We start from the raw sequence: 18,891 nt of genomic DNA, 5'->3' as shown, positions 1-18,891 counted from the left end.
AACACTCCACGGGCTGCTGTGTTTGTTTTGGGATAGTAAATATCAGAAACGGGCGGCATATGGTGAATCACGAGCCCAGGCATCTTTATCTGCTCAGTCGGTAAGGCCAAGTTAGCTAACAGCTAATAGGCCTGCTCAGTCTGCTGTAAATCTAGGGATAGCGTTTTGATTAATGTTAATTGCCCTGGGTAGCCAAAAGACTTTCTTAGAAGAAGTAGTTATCTCAAGTGCTTTGCAGTGTTTACAGGTGTTGTTATGCTGGGATAAATGATTGTGCCCATTTTTTTTTATTTGTGGTGACAGTGCTGGTTAATGTTTAAATAATAATCACATCTTTTTCACCCTCTAGTAAGATTTTTATTTTTAATTTTTTGGTATATGCAACATTTTAAGTAGAAATGACAAAAGCCTACAAGGCCAGATAAATATCTAAAATACAGTTGAATTCACAACTGTAAATGCTTTTTTTTTTTTCTGTTGGTGTCTAAGCAGTAGGAAAACAAAGTTTGTTTTTTTAATTCAAATATTTTAAATGTCAGCATTTTGCAGCCATGTAAACAGATTATATTGCAGTACATCAAATGTTTGGATTAGGTTAATTAACTGGGCACTCATAAAAATACTGAAATAGAGACTACAGCAAGTTATATGGTTTGGAGATAGTGATGCTGACAAAAAGACAGGAGGCAGTGCTGGATGTGGCAGAGGTGAAGATGCTAAGATTTTCACCGGGAGTGACTAGCATGACAGGATTAGAAGTGAGTACATCAGAGGGACACCTCAGATCGAGGAGTTTGGAGACAAAGTTAGAGAGACGAGGTTGAGATGGTTTGGACATAAGTAGAGGAAGGATAGTGGATATACTTGACAAAGGATGTTGAATATGGAGCTACCAGGCAGGAGGAAAATGGGAAGATCTCAGAGGAGGTTCACGAATGTCGTGATGGAGGGCATACAGAGGCGGGTGCTATGGACAGGGTGAGGCACATTCAGATGGGCGCCACATAGATAGAGATATTTATAAAAATTATGTGTGTTTTGCATTCATTTCTTCTTTCATTTGATGTATTTAGGCATTTTTTTTAATGCTGCAATTTTTGTAAAGTCATTATTGTTATTATTACCACATTTAAGAAAAGGCCTATGCACTTTTTTTCTGACATTCTGCCTTGGCTATGATGTGGCTGTAGTTTAATCATAAATAAAAAAAACAACATTGTGCTTTAGTCAGAGTCTACACGTAAAGGAGGCTCTGAAATATTAAACAAGTTGACACAGTCGGCACAGATGATAATGATAACATTTTCATCCCTTGGTTTGCAGAGAAAAAAACTGCACATTTCTTCACACGATGGTAGGGATGGATATTGATAAGATTTTCACGATTCCGATTCCATTTTCGATTCTGTTTAACGATTCAATTCTTTATCGATTCTCTTATCGATTCTTATTTTTTTAAAAAGAGAACACTAAGGTCGATTAGCTTAGAACAAGATAGAAATTTAGGAGTAACATGGCCTTACAAACCCAACAGTGAGATCTTAAGAGATCCACAGCCTACGGCTCTTCAATGGGGTGTCACAGGGTCCCCAGGAAAAAAAATTGTAAATGTAAAATAAATATTCTTCTGTAGCAATAACAAAGTATAACATAAATTATTCTGTCGCAATTACACAAGAATATCCAGTAATGTCCCTGCCTACAATTAAACACATTCACTTACCGAAAATCAGGGGCATCTGCTGTGGCAAATGGGTGCAAGCCTTTGACCACAAACTTAGTCACTGCTCAGTGACATTCGTCTATCCTGGCCTGAAAGGAGACGCTAACGGTAGACTGCAGCGAGAACTGCCAGCATCTGAGCCAGCCAGACTCTGTCTGTCTCTCTCATCATGGTCACCTAAATGCAGCGCACAGTAATGGCAGGTTTTGTAATAAGGCACATCGCGCTAACATAATATGCACTGTTAGTTGATTATTTACCTGCCGCATTAACGGGAGAGGACGTGCAAACGTTACCGCTGCTGCTGGGTTGAGATTCACGAGTCCGGAGCGGAATTAAAAACACGACATTCATTTAAGATTATCGCGTGTTTTGTGAGCAAATGCTTTTGCATATTCATAGTGTTTCCTCCTTTAAATGAAATATCTACTTTGCAAGTATTGCAAGTTGCCCTGTTGTCATCCGTTCTCGTAAAGTATAACCAAACTTTTGAGCGTTTGAGCCGCTTAGGCGCCGTGTTTCCTGCCAGGTAAATGACGCTCCGCAACGTGGTGACGTCATTCGGGGCGACTGGAATCGATAAGGGAATCGTTTACAAAAATGGCAAACAATTCCAGTTAATTGAAACAGTGGGAACTGGTTCTCAACAAGAACCGGGTTTCGATACCCATCCCTACACGGCGGTGATTTAAAAAAAAAAAAAAAATCTGATAACCCTGGATTTTCCACAGATGTTGTGCAACTTATCTGCTGTAATTCACTGCCTTCAGGGTTTTTACAGATGTGCCATGTTTATGTCAAAATAGACACAGACTGTGAGTTTAGCGCTGCAGCCCTGCAGAAGAGGTGAGGAAACAGGGCTCGCAAAATTTCAAAATCCCTGGTAGCCCTTCGGGCAGGGACTCTTCAGTTTGTGGTAGCCCAAAGTAAATTTAAGTAGCCCGAATAAAAAAGAGAGCAATTTTTTGATTGATGTTTTGTTTCCTGTTTCGTTTCCTTTACAATATTATACATTAAAGTATAATATTGTAACGGAAACAAAACATTAATCAAAAAATTGTTGAAACACAAATTACAACATTGAATAAAAATTACGATCATCAACTCAAATACTTGGTTCTAATTGAACAGAAATTTCTATGAACTTGTAAGAACTGTGAACATGAATCAGTCTGTGTCAGATCCTGAATTTGAAATTTCCACTGAAGTCACAGGTAAGAGATAAGTGGAACCAAGATCTAGGCCTTTTTTTTTTTTTTTTTGAAGTTTGCAAAGACTGCTAAATTTTGCCAATGGTAGTTCACTCTTTGCAACATAGTACGCTGTTCTAAACAGATTTTTCAGGTTTATTTTTAGTATGTTCTTTTCAATTGGTGTTTGTTCTGGGAAAGATATTGCAGACTGAGCAATAATGCATTTCTTGCATTTCTCATGGGTTCTAATGGGGGTGTTTCTTAAAATTACTGATCCCAGTAACAAAGGCGCTTGTCGACTCAGAAATTGAGGGAAAACCAACAACGCACCCGGCAGAACATTATGTTATTTACAGGGATGCACATAAGTGTTCTACATGTGCGCATTTGCTGTCAAAATAAAAGACGCGCACCAGATAAGAAGTTGCAACGTGCGTTTGCGTACATATAAAAGGCACTGTTTTTGTCCGCTAGAGTGGGATTTTCACGGCATATTCTGCACCACATCTCTGTGCGTTCATCATTTCTTTGAAGCCAGCTCACCTCCTACAACCACTTTTCCGAGAATACGCGCTTCTTTTGCGGTTCGGACTCCTTCTGACATTTCTTTGGAGGTGGAGGAACACCAAAGTAATTGCTTAAAGGAGCTTGCTTCTTCGACATCTTTAAGAGTTCTAAACAAATGTCTGTCCTCCAGAAAATCTTATGTACGCAAACGTGCGTTGTAACTTTTTATCTTGTGCGCGTCTTTTATTTTGACAGCGAATGCGCACCTGCGGACCACTTATGTGCACCCCTGGTTATTTAGCTTGTCATATTCCAACCACAGAAATTCTTTTGTCCATGAAACCATAAAGCTGCACTTTCTTTTTCCCTCAGTCTGATTTGTCATAACTTTTCCGTTTTGTGGTAGGCTTTTCTTTGGCTGTCACTTCTTCACCCTGACCTGTCTTATTTGGCCCAGCAGAACTAAAATATATATCCTGCTGCTTTTACACACCTACTCACATAACGTTCAGCGATTCTCTGCGCGATCAACCTCTCACATGTTTAAGCTTACTGTGGGAGATTTCACTTGTCAGGTTTGAATAGTAAGCTAATGAGTGAAAAGACGATGTCAGAGGAATTGGTGCGCAATTAATCGTCACTCACCAATCAGTACTGCCGCTCTCTATAGACAGTTCGCGCGATCGCAAAGTCCTTCCTATGATAGCCCGACGGGCAGGGCTGAGATAGATTTTGGTAGCCCGACTGGAAAATTCGCTAGCCCCGGGACGTCGGGCTAGCGATTTTGCGAGCCTTGGGAAACCACACTGGCTATCAGGTTAAATTGAACCAAAACCACTGACTAATCAATAATTAAAATATTCTTAGGTTTAAGCCCTAATTTAGATTCTGTGTAAATGATTTTTTTGTGATGGCAAATTCATAAATTGGAACCACCTAAAAATTTTTATAAAATCATACGCTTAGTTTTCTATATTTTAGCCCCATCATTACATGAAATTTCAGTAATTATTTTAACATAATGATTTTGAAAATGACCCCAATGATCTGCACTAACTCTCAAGTAGTGACATAATCTCAGTGTTGAAGCAAACAAAGTGCATGTTAGTAGTAGTGATATGATGGAAGTGATGCAGAATTTAAGAACTAGCAGTGACAAATATATTTTGTCTCCATAAAGCTGTCTGTTTTATTCATTCCAAAAATTTCAACCACATCACAAAGCTCCACTAAAAATCTTTGTCAATAATCATGTGAAGACGAGTTTGACAAGCCAGCAAAAAGTAGATATTCAGAAAGGTTCTTTATGATCGGTTTAACAAGTCTGTTGGGATAATGTTGGAGAGAGTGCCCAAGTACAGGACTCAAAGGCTGTTGGTTCATGCAATGTTCATTGCTGATGCCAAAAAAATGGAGCACTGAGTTTCAATGGGCAAGTAAACAAAAACAGGAATCCACAAAAAGAGCAGAAAAGACACATGGAGCTTAAAAGCAAAGAGGAAGATGGGGCTATATATACACCATTTGGGGTGACAGGTGATTGGACTTAGGCTTGAAAGACATACAGGTGCAAAGAGTTAGACGAAGGTAAAAGTATTGAGGGTGCAGCAAAGCAGGAAATAACATTAATTCTGGATGCAACAGAACACTAACCTTCAAAGAAAACATTAAGTAACTGAAGGTAGGAGAGAAGAAGGTAAAAATTAAAACCGGTAAATATAAGGACTGAAAAACAATAAGTGCATTACAGACACCCATGACCACAACAACATCGGCAGTTACACATATATGCCCATGCTATAACATTTTTATTTATATTTTTTCTGTGCAGATTTTTTTTAATGTTGTCTGGACATCGCGTTCTTTTTTTGTTGTTGTTTTTTTCCTTTTATGGAGATTTTCTACAAATAACAAACAAACACTGCGTACGCACACACACACACACACATACGTACATACATACATAGACACACACACACAAACACAAAGCAAACTAGAACACAACACAAACAACAATAATAGTCCATAAGGTCATGGGGTGAGAGTCACAATAAAACAAAATTGTCCATAAAAGAAAAACGACTTCTTCCACCTCGTACGATTAGCTTATGTTTGTTTTATGGGCTAAATAACAGCCATTTCTCCCACCTTTTCTCTCCCACCTCTTTTTGAAGTGTTATTGCATATGTCAGCTGTTCCTAAGCTTGTAGATTTTTAACAGTGTGTCTGAACAAGGTGTTCGTGGGTCGGTTGCTCTGGAGTCAGCACTCAGTGATGGCTTTTTGCTCGCTTCTTTACGCATTGGCAGTAGGTCCTTCAAAAAATATTTGTCTGTGTGAATTATTTCATTTGGAAAGTGTCCAAGGTAAAGGCCTCCCTGTTCTTGAGTGTGACCAGCAGTTTGCACCTTTTTGTAAACTCTCTGTATTTACATTTATGAAGATATCTCTTGATTGTAGACCCTGACCTCCTTGAGAGTGTCATTGAGATGGTAAGATATTATGATTTTTTTTTTCTCTTAACCATGGAAAGAATTCTGTCATGGTGTACAGTAGACAAGATGTGTCTTTCTGAAATTGGAACAACATTTAATTTATTCCTTTGTTATGTTCTGCCGTGTGCCAACACAATGGAGAGCAGCTACTGAAACTCCCATAGAGGTTCATTATCTTGTGTTAGCTCCTCTTTGTGTATCATGCTGGCTTGTGGCTTCTCTGAAAAAGAAACAAATCATATAGGTTTGGCTTCTTAGTATAACTCATAAACGTACACCTTGAAGCATAAGCTGGAGAGAAAATGGAATGGGAAAGGAAATTTTGCTGCTCCATAAAAAAAAAAGCTAGGACATGTCACTGGGAACAACCCCCAGTGTCTTTTCAGCACTGCAACTGGGCTGACAAAGAAACAGTGTTTGGTTAAGCCACTGGGACTAAAGGAGGAGCCTGATACCTTTATGGTGACTGCTACTGAGGAAAGTGAGGAAGGAAGGAAGCAGTTTTGTTGCCAAACGTGTGGCAAGTTTTTACTATGTCTACTTTAAGACATTACTTAATACACTTATTTACAAATAATATTGTAACCGCAAACTGCCAACCCACAAATAAAGCTGTCAGATAAACAAATAAAGCAAAGAAATAAGAATATATTTTAAATAACAATAATCAAATCAAAATAATTGACAGCTATCCCACCAACTTATGATTAATTAGAGCAACTTCAGTAACTGCCGATATTATTTAAGACTCTTTCTCTCCAGTCAGTTTTTCTATACTAACTTCATTAATTCTTCCTCCAGTGCAGATTCAGCGTGTCTACCAAACCCTGTTCCTACAAGACTGTTCAAATAAGTCTTACAATCAATTATTTCTTAAGTTTTAAATATGATAATTTTATCTCAATTAAGAGGATATGTTGACACATTCCCTAATCTACTGCTGCTACACACCCACTCCGACACACAATGAATATGCAGTGCAGATTCAAACTTTAGAGTTAGTTAAACTTGCACACAAAAACGATCAAATTCAGTAAAAAGGACACACAAATACAGAGCCAAGCTTAAACCTTAAGGCGTCTCTTTAAGTAAGAGTTTAATTATCAGAGCACCAATCAGCTGATAAACAGTGGACATTAGGTTTGCTTCTAGAACAGCTTAATTACTATAAAGTCGACTAAATTCAGCATCATTATATAGAGAGCTATCACAGCCTCGTCTGTCCAGGTCAGGTATCTGTGCAGTCAGAGCCTTACTTGCCTTTGAGATCCAGCTGAGGTTGATCAAAGTAACTGAGCACACCTGCATGTATGTGGGTGTACAGAGCTTTGAAAATGCTGAAATAAAAAAAAAACAAAACCAAAACCAAAAATTTCTTTAGTGGAAAGATAGTCCCGCTCTCTGGCTGGAGACTCCTGCAGGACTCTGTCCCATAAATCTGTAGATATACATTTACTTGCAGAATTACTGGGAGCATAAATCCCTGTGATAAGCTTCCTCCCTGATGGCCTGTGCAGCTGCTTTTTTAAGGAGATTGTTTTTCAAAAATGCTGACACATGACAGGGTACAGTGGTATTACCAGATTGAACAAAATATTAGCCTCAGAAATAAAATACTTACAGGAAGGATTTCTAACCATTCATCATATTTCTGTATGGTTTTAAATAAGATTGTGTGGGATGAGCGCAAACAGGCAGACGTATTGATATCGTAACTGTAGTCTCAGCACTATATTAGCATGCCAATAGCAATCAATTGATGTGATGTTCCACCTGAACTTATTACCATTAATATTATTATTATTGTTGTACCCACTATCTGACAAGAAGAAAAATACCTATTGGAGGATAGTAGATAAATAACATTTGTACTCTTAGAGACTCGTTCAATAAAAATCTGACATCAGTGCAACAATATACTCCTTTCTGTTGCAGAACTTCAATTTTACTCTGCAGTGAAGATTAATATCTGAAGAGGCCCCGTAACTTTAAGTAGTTTTTCAAAGTATTTTATAATAAGAGTTTGATTTTTATGCTGTCTGCATCAGATTGCACGTTTCTCTACTGATTGACAAACTAAACTATATCACAGTACAGCTTGGCTTATGCTGATAAATTGTAAATGAATTTTTCTGAAAAGGTGACTTCATGGGAATTTTTAAAAGTGATAAACGATGCTGTGATCAAAGTTAGATTTGGTCACAGATTTGATGTCATATTCTATCTCAAACTGTAAAATGCGCATTTAGATAGAATATGGATTACTTCGGCAGACTCGGCAGTGCTTTTTGACATACCATCTTTAATAATTTTACATTATTAAATAAACTGGCAGATGGATCTGCAGCTGTCTGGCTTATTATGAGCATTTAAGAATAAATTTAGTCATTTTGAAATGGAAACACAAGTGATTTCTGCACAAATATCCAGACAAACAAAAACCTTTATTGATTTTAGAAGAATACTACTTGCAGCCTTCTTGCTATGCACATTAGGGTAAAGGAAAAATGAAAAAAATAAAGTGAGACAGTTTTCACCCTCTGACTGGGACTACGTGAGGGAAGCCTATATTTGTTTCATCTTACATGAGCTGATCCACATTTCAAGTGGCTGCATGTGTACAGGGCTGTGCAGTGATAGTTGGTAATGAATTGGATTACCTTCATTAAAACAGTAATGTCCATCTGTATACAGTGTGCCTATATCATGGTAAAAAGAATATAGTGTTCGTTCACTGCAATCAATTGAGCTCTTAGTCAGAGGATTTCTCTTCCTCTCACATCTTATCCCTCTCCTGTCTCATTTGTCTTCACTCGCTGCGTTGATGTCTTCCTATTACCACTGATTTGACTTGTCTGTTTGTGAATACCTAATCACAGTGAAGATGCCACGCTTTCATTCCTTGAAGGCTTTCTCCTTTGCTCTCATTTCATCGTTGGGGTGACAACTGTTCCTTGCTAGAAGGGGAGATGTGCCACATTCAGTTTACACGGCCATAAAAGAAGCCTGTGTGTGGCATGACCTTCTTTGCACACCTGCCTACACACAGACGCCCATGCGCATGCATGTGTTGTTTAAAATGTAATGTTAAAGGATTTCTTTATGCACCCAAGGACAGTTCTGTAGGTAGCCTTGGGGGTGCCTTTGGGGTTGATCTCAAGGTCTTGGTCAGCAGTGCACAGCTATTCTATGGAAGAATTTATGAATGAGTTGCTGTGCTATCTAGGGTTTATGAGTTGCTGTGCTATCTAGAAAGTTCATTTTAACCCCATCTCTTCACTAACTCAGTCTTGGTGTCACTTAATTATGGGTAAAGTTAAAGCTTTTCCTTCTGGCTCATGTCGCTAAGAAACATATTTTGTAGTGATAATTTGACAGTACCAAGACTTTGTGTCGTATTTGTTAATATTTTTCAAATTTGATCTCATCTTACTTAATGGTCCTAAAAAGTTTTTTGATTCTTTCAAGACGGCGCTGAGCATCCATTCTCCAGTGGTCTTCACCTGAAAAACCCTGTTGCTGCTTCAGCTTAAGGTAGGACAGATTCTGGCTTTGCCAACATAGTTTTATGAATATGTTGGCACATTTGAGTCCATTGTTTTAAGTCACTTCCAGTAGATGCTCTGGACATCTCAAGCTGTCTTTGAGATGTTAAGGTCTTGGTCAGTGATCTGAAACTGTTCTGAATAGGTAACTTAGTTGCCATGTTAAAAGGGACCATAGCAACAGGAAGTTGTCGTCACTATTACAAGGAGTATTTTTGTTAACAGTGGCAAAAAGAAATGTTCTTTGAACTTTGGATGTGGTGTTTTGAGAGGAATTTAAAATAAATGAAAGTTCTCTGATCAAAAGTAAATTGTTATCGTATAGAAAAGATGTCTTTGTAAAAAAAGAAAGTTTTGTGACTTTTTGACACCCCTCATGCATATTTTATAGCAAAACAAAATTGGCCAGCCATACTCGGTGAACACTATGATACATTCAAAATTTATCTTTGCATCTCAAAGCCTCTGCATGTCTACTCCTATTTTAAATCCAGTAGTGCTACAAAAGAGCATGAATATGGCTCAAGTCTTAGGATTTTTTTTTTTTCATTTAACAAGTTGTATCTCATGTTTATGTGTTGCTCTGCACAGCACTACAGAGGTGCAGCAGTTATCTCTGTCTCCTCACAGCAAGAACGTCTTGGTGTCTAATCCACAAGCTGGCTGGAGTCTTTGTCTGTAGAGCTTGCATGTTCTCCCTGTGCCTGTGTGGGTTCTTTCTTGGTACTCTGGCTTCCTCCCATAGTCCAAACACATACATGTTAGATTAATTGGTGATTAAACTTGCCTGTGGGTGTGAATGGTTGTCTGTCTTTCTGTTTTAACAGTCCAGGTTGTACCTTGCCTTTAGGATAGACTACAGCCCTCCTGTGACCCTGAACTGAAAAGGCAGTTAAGAAGATGGATGGATAGATTTATTTTTTTTTTAATGCTTTATTTTTGGAAGTGTGGTTAGTGAGTGTGCTAAATTCTGTTCAGTCTGAGATCAATCATTTGTAACACAAGGACAAAAAAAAGATGTCAAGAGTAAGAAAAATAAATGATGGGAATAATAAACATGGGGAAGGTGTTGGAAACAGACTTGTTAAATATTTGTGCGTCTGCTCAGAGTCACTGGCACTGGAGCGATACAAAGACAAATCACCATTCTGGACCTGGGCGAGAATATAGCCTATTTGATTTGCATTTGAGTTTTAGAAGTGTTGTGAAACTCGATCCATCTCTCCATTCTACTCTGCTTTTTCACAGCATGTCGTAGTAGCAGTGCAGTTAAGCGAGTTAGTGCAGATGTCTCTCTCGTGATTGTTTTCCAACTCCTGCTGCAGGATCCTTAAATGCTCTCTCGGACAACAAAAATATCTAATCTCTAGTGTTTCTGCCCCAGGGCCTCTTACCATTTGGGCGGACCTGAGAGGCCTGTGATGTATGTGCCTAAGAGCCATCCTGATTACATGCCCATACAAACTCAGCTGACCCTTTGAATATGAAGGAGCAGTGATTGTTCTCTGAGCGCCCTCTGAATCTGTAAACTCCTTATCCTGTATCTAAGGTTAAGTCCAGCCAGCATATGTAGAAAACTTATTTTGACTTTTTGTGTTCAGACTCAGCCTTCCTCTTTTTCCATCTAAAAGCTAATTCAAAGTTTTATAGTAACTCTTAAGACTTAGTTTGTAGTTTTAATGTCATTGATTCCAGTCTTATGTCTAACTTCTTTGGCTTTTTCTTAGTTTTTAGCTGCACAAATACGACTAACCCCAGAGATATAGTATTTATATACATATATGTCTGACAGCACAAAGTTGAAGGTCAACAATCTGGAGATTTGCCTTAAAAAGTTGCTCAAAACAAAGCACAAGACAAGTCAGATTTGATTTAGGACTTAAGATCAAAGTCATTGTGTCTAAATATTATGAAAACACACATTAAAAAGCATCCTGGGCTCACACATTTCTATTAGAGGTGTGCTAAATGCTTTTAGTGAGAAAAGGGGTTAATAATGCAGAGTCATCCCACCACCTCTTCTATTATGCTTCAGGAGTCGTGTATAATCAATTACTACTGTGTTTTCAAACCATCTTTCTGAAAAGCACAGACTCACTTCCTTTTTACAGCTCGAGCCCAGATAAGGAGAAGAGAGCTTTAGATCAACACCCTCCATCTAGAAGAAGTAAACCTCTATAGTAGTTGAACCTGTGGAAGGAATAACTGTTGCCTAGAGCTGCCTTTGTCTTCAGATTCCTCGGGTCTGGTTCACTTTTGGTAGCACATGACGGTTGGCTGTCATGGAAATGTAACATTTCAGAGCTAATGTTACTATAAGCATACGAAAACATTTCAGGTAATTGAAATAAATGGTAAATGGCCTGTATTTATATAGCGCTTTACTAGTCCCTAAGGACCCCAAAGCGCTTTACATATCCAGTCATCCACCCGTTCACACACTGGTGATAGTAAGCTACATTAAATTAAAAGCCAGACTTAAAAAATAAAAACTTTTTCAACTTAGCCAAGTAAATGATATCTTTAGGCACTTTGTTACCAGCAGCTTGTTGCAAAAGCAAATAATTTGTTCCCATTTCTTTAGTCAAGTCTATGAAAAATACCAGAGATAACACAGTATGATAGGCATAAAATGGTATTTCCTGAAGACTTATTAGCCAACGATTTGGCATATTTCGACATGGTGTGCAGTGTGTCTTTAAAATAATCTGGACTAGTGGAGGACAGAAGAAGCACTGGGCCTAAAAATATCTGCAGGAGATGAACAAAATCTGTAGGAACTAGTAGGAAAAAAATACACACCTGACAATAGACCTAAGAGATGCATCTGACCCTTCATTTGATCAATCTACTGTTTACTGAAGCCTCATCAGAAATGGCCTCAAGGGCCGTCAAGAAGGCTGACTGGCATTGGCTTCATGCATGACAATGTTCTCAAAGATGCTTCCAGTGCACTAAAAGCATACCTCTAACAGTCTGTCACTTTCAGATGTGGATTGGCTTCACCAGAACATTATTGAAGCAGTGAGCTCATCTAGACAGACAATATAACAGAAAGTAAACAACATTCAAAGAAGAGTTTTCAATCTTTTTGAAGAAGCCTGGAGAAACCACTGTATTTGTGAAGACTACTTAAAGAAATATTACTAATATTATTATTAAATATTACTAATAATATTACTACTAATTGCTAATATTGACTTTCAAACACACTAGAATTGTACAAAACTCTATTTTTAACTCCTTTGCTGTATTTAACTGTATGTATGGAGATGTTTTAATATAATATAATATATAATAATGTTTTAATAAATTGTTGCATGCATTTCACATTTTCGTTGTGAAATATAAAGCAGTGAAGGGTGGTTCAAGACTTTTACACGGTACTGTAGTTTTAAAAAAGGCAACCATAGATAGCTGAAAAAAGTGGGAAAACAGTTTGAATATGATGATAAATAAAGATTGTCTGACTAGCTTTTATTATAAAAATAAGAACGAAGGTTCAAACGTACCAAAACTAAACAGAAACAAGCAAACAACCTCTGGGGATTATATTAGAAGAGTAGTGTTTCATCATAGCTTACATCTGTATGTTTGCACAAGGGTAAGCCTGACCTCCTTACACATATCAGAGCAGGAGTTTCATAGTTACTAAAACTGAAGTTATATCAGATTTTTGGTTACTAAAATAAAAAGTAAACCATATTATGTCTTTGTAAAACTAAAAAGAGAGACATACTTAAGACATATTTTTAGTTTTGGTCTTTTGTCAATTTGGTCAACACAGTAAGCATGAAGGGGATGTGTATTGATACTTTTACACTGAATACTAATCAAACTACTGAAATTAAACAGATTTAAAAAAAATATTTAAAAATTAAAAATGCAAACTAACAAAATAAAACAAAACAAAGCTTTTATAAAACAACAGTTTTAACAAATCAGTCAATACAAACAGTGGTACTCCTTGACAGCTTCCCCTATGTAGCACAGACTGTTACACAGTACTGCTGTGTTTTAGGCATCACAGAATAAAAACGAAAGCCAATTGATGGATTAGACCACATAGCTGAATTCTTATATACTTTGGAAATGTTAATATCAGTCTCATTCTTCTAATAATAATAGTACGTCTGAGGAAAGAAACAATGATGGGAGGATAAAGTTGTGCACAAGTTTGTAAAATGGAAAATTAAATTATTCTAAAAATATTTCTTATTTTTACATTTTCATATTTTAAAGGATGTCATTAGTAGTAATCATATCTACAGCAGACAAATAATTATTGGAAATTAATAACAGCCCTCGAAGTACTACTCATGTCTCAACTTTTCTTTTCTTAAAAATTGTTATTAAATCTCAAGTCCCTGGCTCTTCAGTCTCTAACGTTTAATCTAAATATTCTTAGGGAGCTTATTGTACCTCTGTCCATTTTTGTCTCCAGTCAACTGACAAACTACCCTTATACTCTCCCTCTCTTATTTCTCCTGAGATGTCACTGACTTCTGAGCCACAGGAACAGGCTTGAGGGAGGCTCTTAATAAGGTTGATCTCTTTTTACTTTTGTCCGTGTTTTGTGCTCTCCTGAAGCATATGCTCCACACAAAGCTGGTATTCTCTCCCTTAACTGCGCATCGTGTCACACTTTTGCTTGCCAGGAGACAGAGGGTGGGCATCTACAGCCTTGTGGGTGTAAATGTATCTATAAGTATCTTTTTATCTTAACACCCAAACCACCACTTCCACCACGTGCCATCAGCCATCCCTCGTTCTGGCCAAACTTGTAAACAACTTTTCATCTGAACTCATGCTTGTGGTATAAAGGGCTCTTTTAAATAATAAAAAAAAAGAACAGAAAACTTTTGCTTCAGTTTCTTACTTTACTAGGTCATGTGTGGGGATTAGGATGGAGGGGGAGAAAAAACCCAAATTACAAAAACAGTTACTGAGAGTATTCTAGATTGAGCATATTATTCAAAAGGAAAAAATGCGTCGGTCAATCTTGATGGTAATAAATAATATGTAATTCTTTCACACACACAAATATCCTAAATATCTTTTGTAGGCAAAAGAGAACTTAACATTGAAGTTTGCTGTTTGGTCATAGCCAGGGACCAGACTCTCATTAGCAGTGATGGTACTTGAGAGAGCCTCTTCCTAGTTGGACATAACGAGAAACATCTCACCACCGAGGAGTAGCAGCTTTACTTCACCCTATCTCAAAGACTCAGAACAGACACAGTTCAGAGAAAGTCCATTACTGCTGTTTGTATCCTGAATCTCATTCTTTGGTTCACTACCCACAGCTCCGGGCCATAGGTGAGGTTAGGAACATAAAATGACCAAGAGTTGGGACTTCTCCTTTTCTGGCTTAGAGCCACACTTTAAGACCCAGAGAGGGTAATTCTGATACTAGCAGCTCCACACTCTGCTTAATCAATAGAGCCACATCATCTGCAAAAAGAAGTGTTGAGACCTCTGAACTTTGCTGCCTCCCAAGTTCCACAAACTAAGCAAGTTCAATAGGACTCCATCTTCTGCTCAACGGCTATCTTCATCTCTGGTGTCCACAATTTGGTTCAGGAGTTGCTACAGTGATGGACATCAAGCTTATATCCATAACTCTCTATAGCCACTTCAGCAGTGCGCTGGAAGTTGATTATCTCCTAGACTGAGCTACTGCCAGATGCTCCCAATACACCCGCACAGTGCATGTAGTCCAGCCAGACCTTTCCAGCAACCTCCCCCAATGCCTTTTCTAGCTCACCCAAAGGTAGTGATCTACACATCAGATGATCATAATTACAGGGTCAGTGATGAACCCGAGGCTTGAGGTCTTCAGGTGCCAAGTGAACTTGCACCTTTATGTTTGAAAGTATTATCAGGTATGAGCAATTTATGACAGTCACGGAAGCCACCACTTGGTTTCAGCTCGGCTCAGCTGTTCCTCGAGCTTTGAGAGTCCCCAGATGGCTCAAAGAAAGTTGGGTACCTTGAATGCTGAATGTTTGGTGCATAAGTGCAAATGACTATCAGGTCCTGATCCTCAACCTAAAGGTGGATGGAAAACTGCGACCTACAAGCATTGAACTAGGGGGGAGATAGCGGTTTATTCATTTATATCCATATCCATTTTTTGTTTGTGTTTTGTTTCACTTTTTTTTTTTCTACAAATGATGATCAAAGCCAGTAAAGGTTCTAGGTAAACTAGAACACATTTTGATTGTTCTGCCAGTGCCTTGAACTGTGTTGCATTTTGTTGGAGCCTATAAATAATGTAGTTAGCATAACTGTGAGGTTTACTGATTCATAAAAAGTATGTAGAGGAAAAAAACAGAAAAGAACAAAGGGAAACCACAGGCACATAGCAACGTCAGTTTTGCAGCATGAGCCTAAACAAGTTGTTTAAAAAGGTCACTGTTACAGTGTGAATTAAATAAAATAAATAAATTTGCTTTATAAAGAAGACAGTGTTTCGGTAGATTTAGCAAGGACATTGTAATTTTTTTTATTTTCTCCATGACTCCTGCCTTGCTTGCAGTTGACATTGATGGACATAAATAGAATAGAATAGCTCTTTATTGTCAGTGTTACAAAAACAATGAAAGGCAGTTTGGCATCTCTCCATGTGTGTGAAGTACACAATAGCATAAGTATTTACACAATAACACAGACATCTACAGCCTAAATTGAATGCTTTCTACAGTCACACTACATTTTTCTGCAACATGGTAATGTAACTGTACTAAATTCAGTAATCACATTACAGTTGCACTTGTGTTACTTTAGTTTAATACGTTTCTTCAGTTATCTGTCTGACGGGCAAGTAGAAATGCAAAATGTCCCTTTTGTTCTTGTGCTACACACAGCTAGCATGAAGTCAGAGTGATGTCAAGCTGAGTGTATGCTAACCAGTTGGGCAGTCAGAGCCTGATCTTTGGTAGTAAAAAAAGCAGTGATGAGCGGGTACCGTCTTGTAGCATCATAGAATTCATTTCTACCCATACATGATTCTCCAGTAGAATAGCCAGTATTCACAGTGAAGATCTTTTTGAGCTGGTTTCAACTTTGTTGTTGTCTTGGTTGCTATACTTGGACATTGAAAGATTCAATGTGTGCCCTTGTTAGGATAGGAATTTGTACCAGTGTGTGGGACTGTAGCCTAAGTTTAATATTGTTAAGTGGTAATTACGTGACAGTGCATTTCAGGGCATGTTATTAAGTAATGTGAAAGTAATTCAAACACAAGTATAGCAAATTACTTTTCCCTGGGAGTAATTAAGGTAATGCATTACTTTTACAAAAGTATCAAGTGATATGTAAGACATTTCTTTTTATGTGTAGTAGAGTTGCTTACATTTGAAGTACATTTGTTTTTAGACTCTTAGCTGGCTCTCAGGAGCTGTCTCAGAGTGCATTTGATACGAGCAAAATCAGTTGTGCATCAAGGACTTGCTGACGTAAATTCATTTCCATACCGTTGGCCTCTGTGTACCAAAGTCCTTTGTGGAGCTTTGTTTGTGCATTGTTTATGCCACTTCACATTGTAGTGCCTGCAGGACCATCACATCTGCATGATGTGGAGAGGCTTGTGGAGTGTTTATTTGTTTCAATATCCCTGCAGGAGTCTGCTTTTTAATAGTGCATGAGCAGCTTCATACCTCTACCAAATTAACACTCTTGTGATGTTTTTGTAATGTCTCATTCCTGTTTGTATTTCAATTTCACTGTCCTCCTTTAACACCACTTTTTTTTTTCCATTTATCAATTTGTTGTTTTTCTTCTCTCTCACTCCCCTTTTCTGTGAAACTCTTCTCAACCTCTCCCCCTTCTGTCACTATGCCAGTCACCTGGGAGTTGGGGTGCATTTGTTTGGATGTTTACCCTTATCAGTGATAAACTGTTTGGCTTGATCTGAGAGAACAGGCCTGTCATTAAGAATGGTTTATCTGATTTGGTGTTTGGGGAAGCAAATTTGTTATTATTTTTATGTAATTAAGAAGAATTCCTGTGGGTTGGTTTTTCATTCAGTGTTCCCGAAAGTATGCACGGTATCCAAACTCTGTCTAGAGTTTTTTGTGTTGTAGTTTCTATGCTCTTTCTCATAACTATCTTCATTCTGCCCCTGCATTAGGGTTCCCTGACTAATTGAGATTATTCTTTAAGGCTGTATATTAGGCTACGTTCACACTGCAGGCGAAAGTGCATCAAATCCGATTTTTTTGACCCTATGCGACCCATATCCGATCATGTTATGACAGTGTGAACGGCACAAATCCGATATTTTCAAATCTGATCTGGGTCACTTTCGTATGTGGTACTGAATCCGATACATATCCGATGTTTTAGAAAGCGACTGCTGTTTGAACGGTCATGTCACATTAAATCCGTCTTTTACGTCACTGACACAAGACAGATGCCAATTATCAGCGCCGGAGAAGCGCCCGATAAGACATCGCGAACGCTTCCTGGCCACCCAGTGTAGATGTTAGTGAAACTGTTGGGAAGACAACGTTGGAGAAACGTGAACATTTTATTTATACTGTATAATCTGCAGATTCTGATAGAAATCTGAAACTATCCTTTGAAGCACCGCTCCTCTCTAAAACAGCAATAAGGATAATTATTAGGTTATTTACATTATTATGTAAATAACAAAATAACTTAAAGCAAAAATTGGGAAACGTAAAGTCTGACGTCTTTATATTAAGGGCCATCAGTCAAACAATATTGTTTGCTCTGGGTCTAATCAGAGCACGTTGTGTATGATGTCTTCTTTTGCGCATGCGGGCCGCTTTGAGGGTTCACACTAAAGCGGGTTTGCTGTCGCATTTTATTTGTAGTGTGAACAAGCAGACAAAAGAATCGGATTTGATCAAAAAATCTGAATTGAGCATTAAGACCTGCAGTGTGAACGTAGCCTTAGAGTGAATTTGCACTGATATGCCTATCCATTTTATACTGGTTAACTGCATCTGGACTGTGGGTATAGAGCTGCCCAGATCTTATTTTTTCCTCATCACTGCCTCCAGCTCTTCTGGGGGGGATACTGAGGCATTTCTAAGCCAGCCAAGAGCTGTGATCTCCTCAGATCATGGCTCTGCTCCTGTTGCCTCCATCCCTTAAACACCTTACCTGGAAACTGTCAAAGAAGCAGAACAGAGCAGAGCAGAAGACAACGCACTGAACTTGCCTTCTATTGATGTGGCAGGGCAGCGATATGGAAAAACTGTTATTAGCATAGATGTTCAATAACTGACCATCTCTCAGGATCAGATCAGCCAGGCAATTATTCATAATCACATCCTCAAGTCCCCCAGTGGAACAATATAGTCCACAGAAGATGATGGTCGCTGTAGATGGTGGACCCACACAAAGATGGCTCCACATAGTTTTTCCTGTTCACCGGGTGATATTTCCATCCTTGGT

At 38.2% G+C, this 18,891-nt stretch overlaps 1 protein-coding gene across 10 annotated transcripts in view; it reads left to right on the top strand.

Annotated features, from left to right (window-relative positions):
* The window catches only part of gpat2 (glycerol-3-phosphate acyltransferase 2, mitochondrial), a 184,864-nt gene that overhangs the window by 371 nt on the left and 165,602 nt on the right, over window positions 1-18,891 (top strand). For 7 of the 10 annotated variants that reach the window (XM_039621010.1, XM_039621015.1, XM_031727931.2 and 4 more), the window contains exon 2: window positions 9,386-9,451. The exons of 2 other annotated variants lie outside the window; for them this stretch is intronic. The gene's annotated coding sequence lies outside the window, so the exon portion shown is untranslated. Of the gene's footprint in view, window positions 1-36; window positions 101-9,385; window positions 9,452-18,891 lie in introns of those variants that run through there. One more of the 10 variants, XM_039621011.1, reaches the window with a different exon arrangement.

This window comes from Oreochromis aureus, linkage group 12 (assembly GCF_013358895.1).
Source record: "Oreochromis aureus strain Israel breed Guangdong linkage group 12, ZZ_aureus, whole genome shotgun sequence".
Lineage (NCBI taxonomy): Eukaryota > Metazoa > Chordata > Actinopteri > Cichliformes > Cichlidae > Oreochromis > Oreochromis aureus.
Note: the sequence above shows the minus strand (reverse complement) of the source record. Positions and strands in the feature narration are given on the sequence as shown.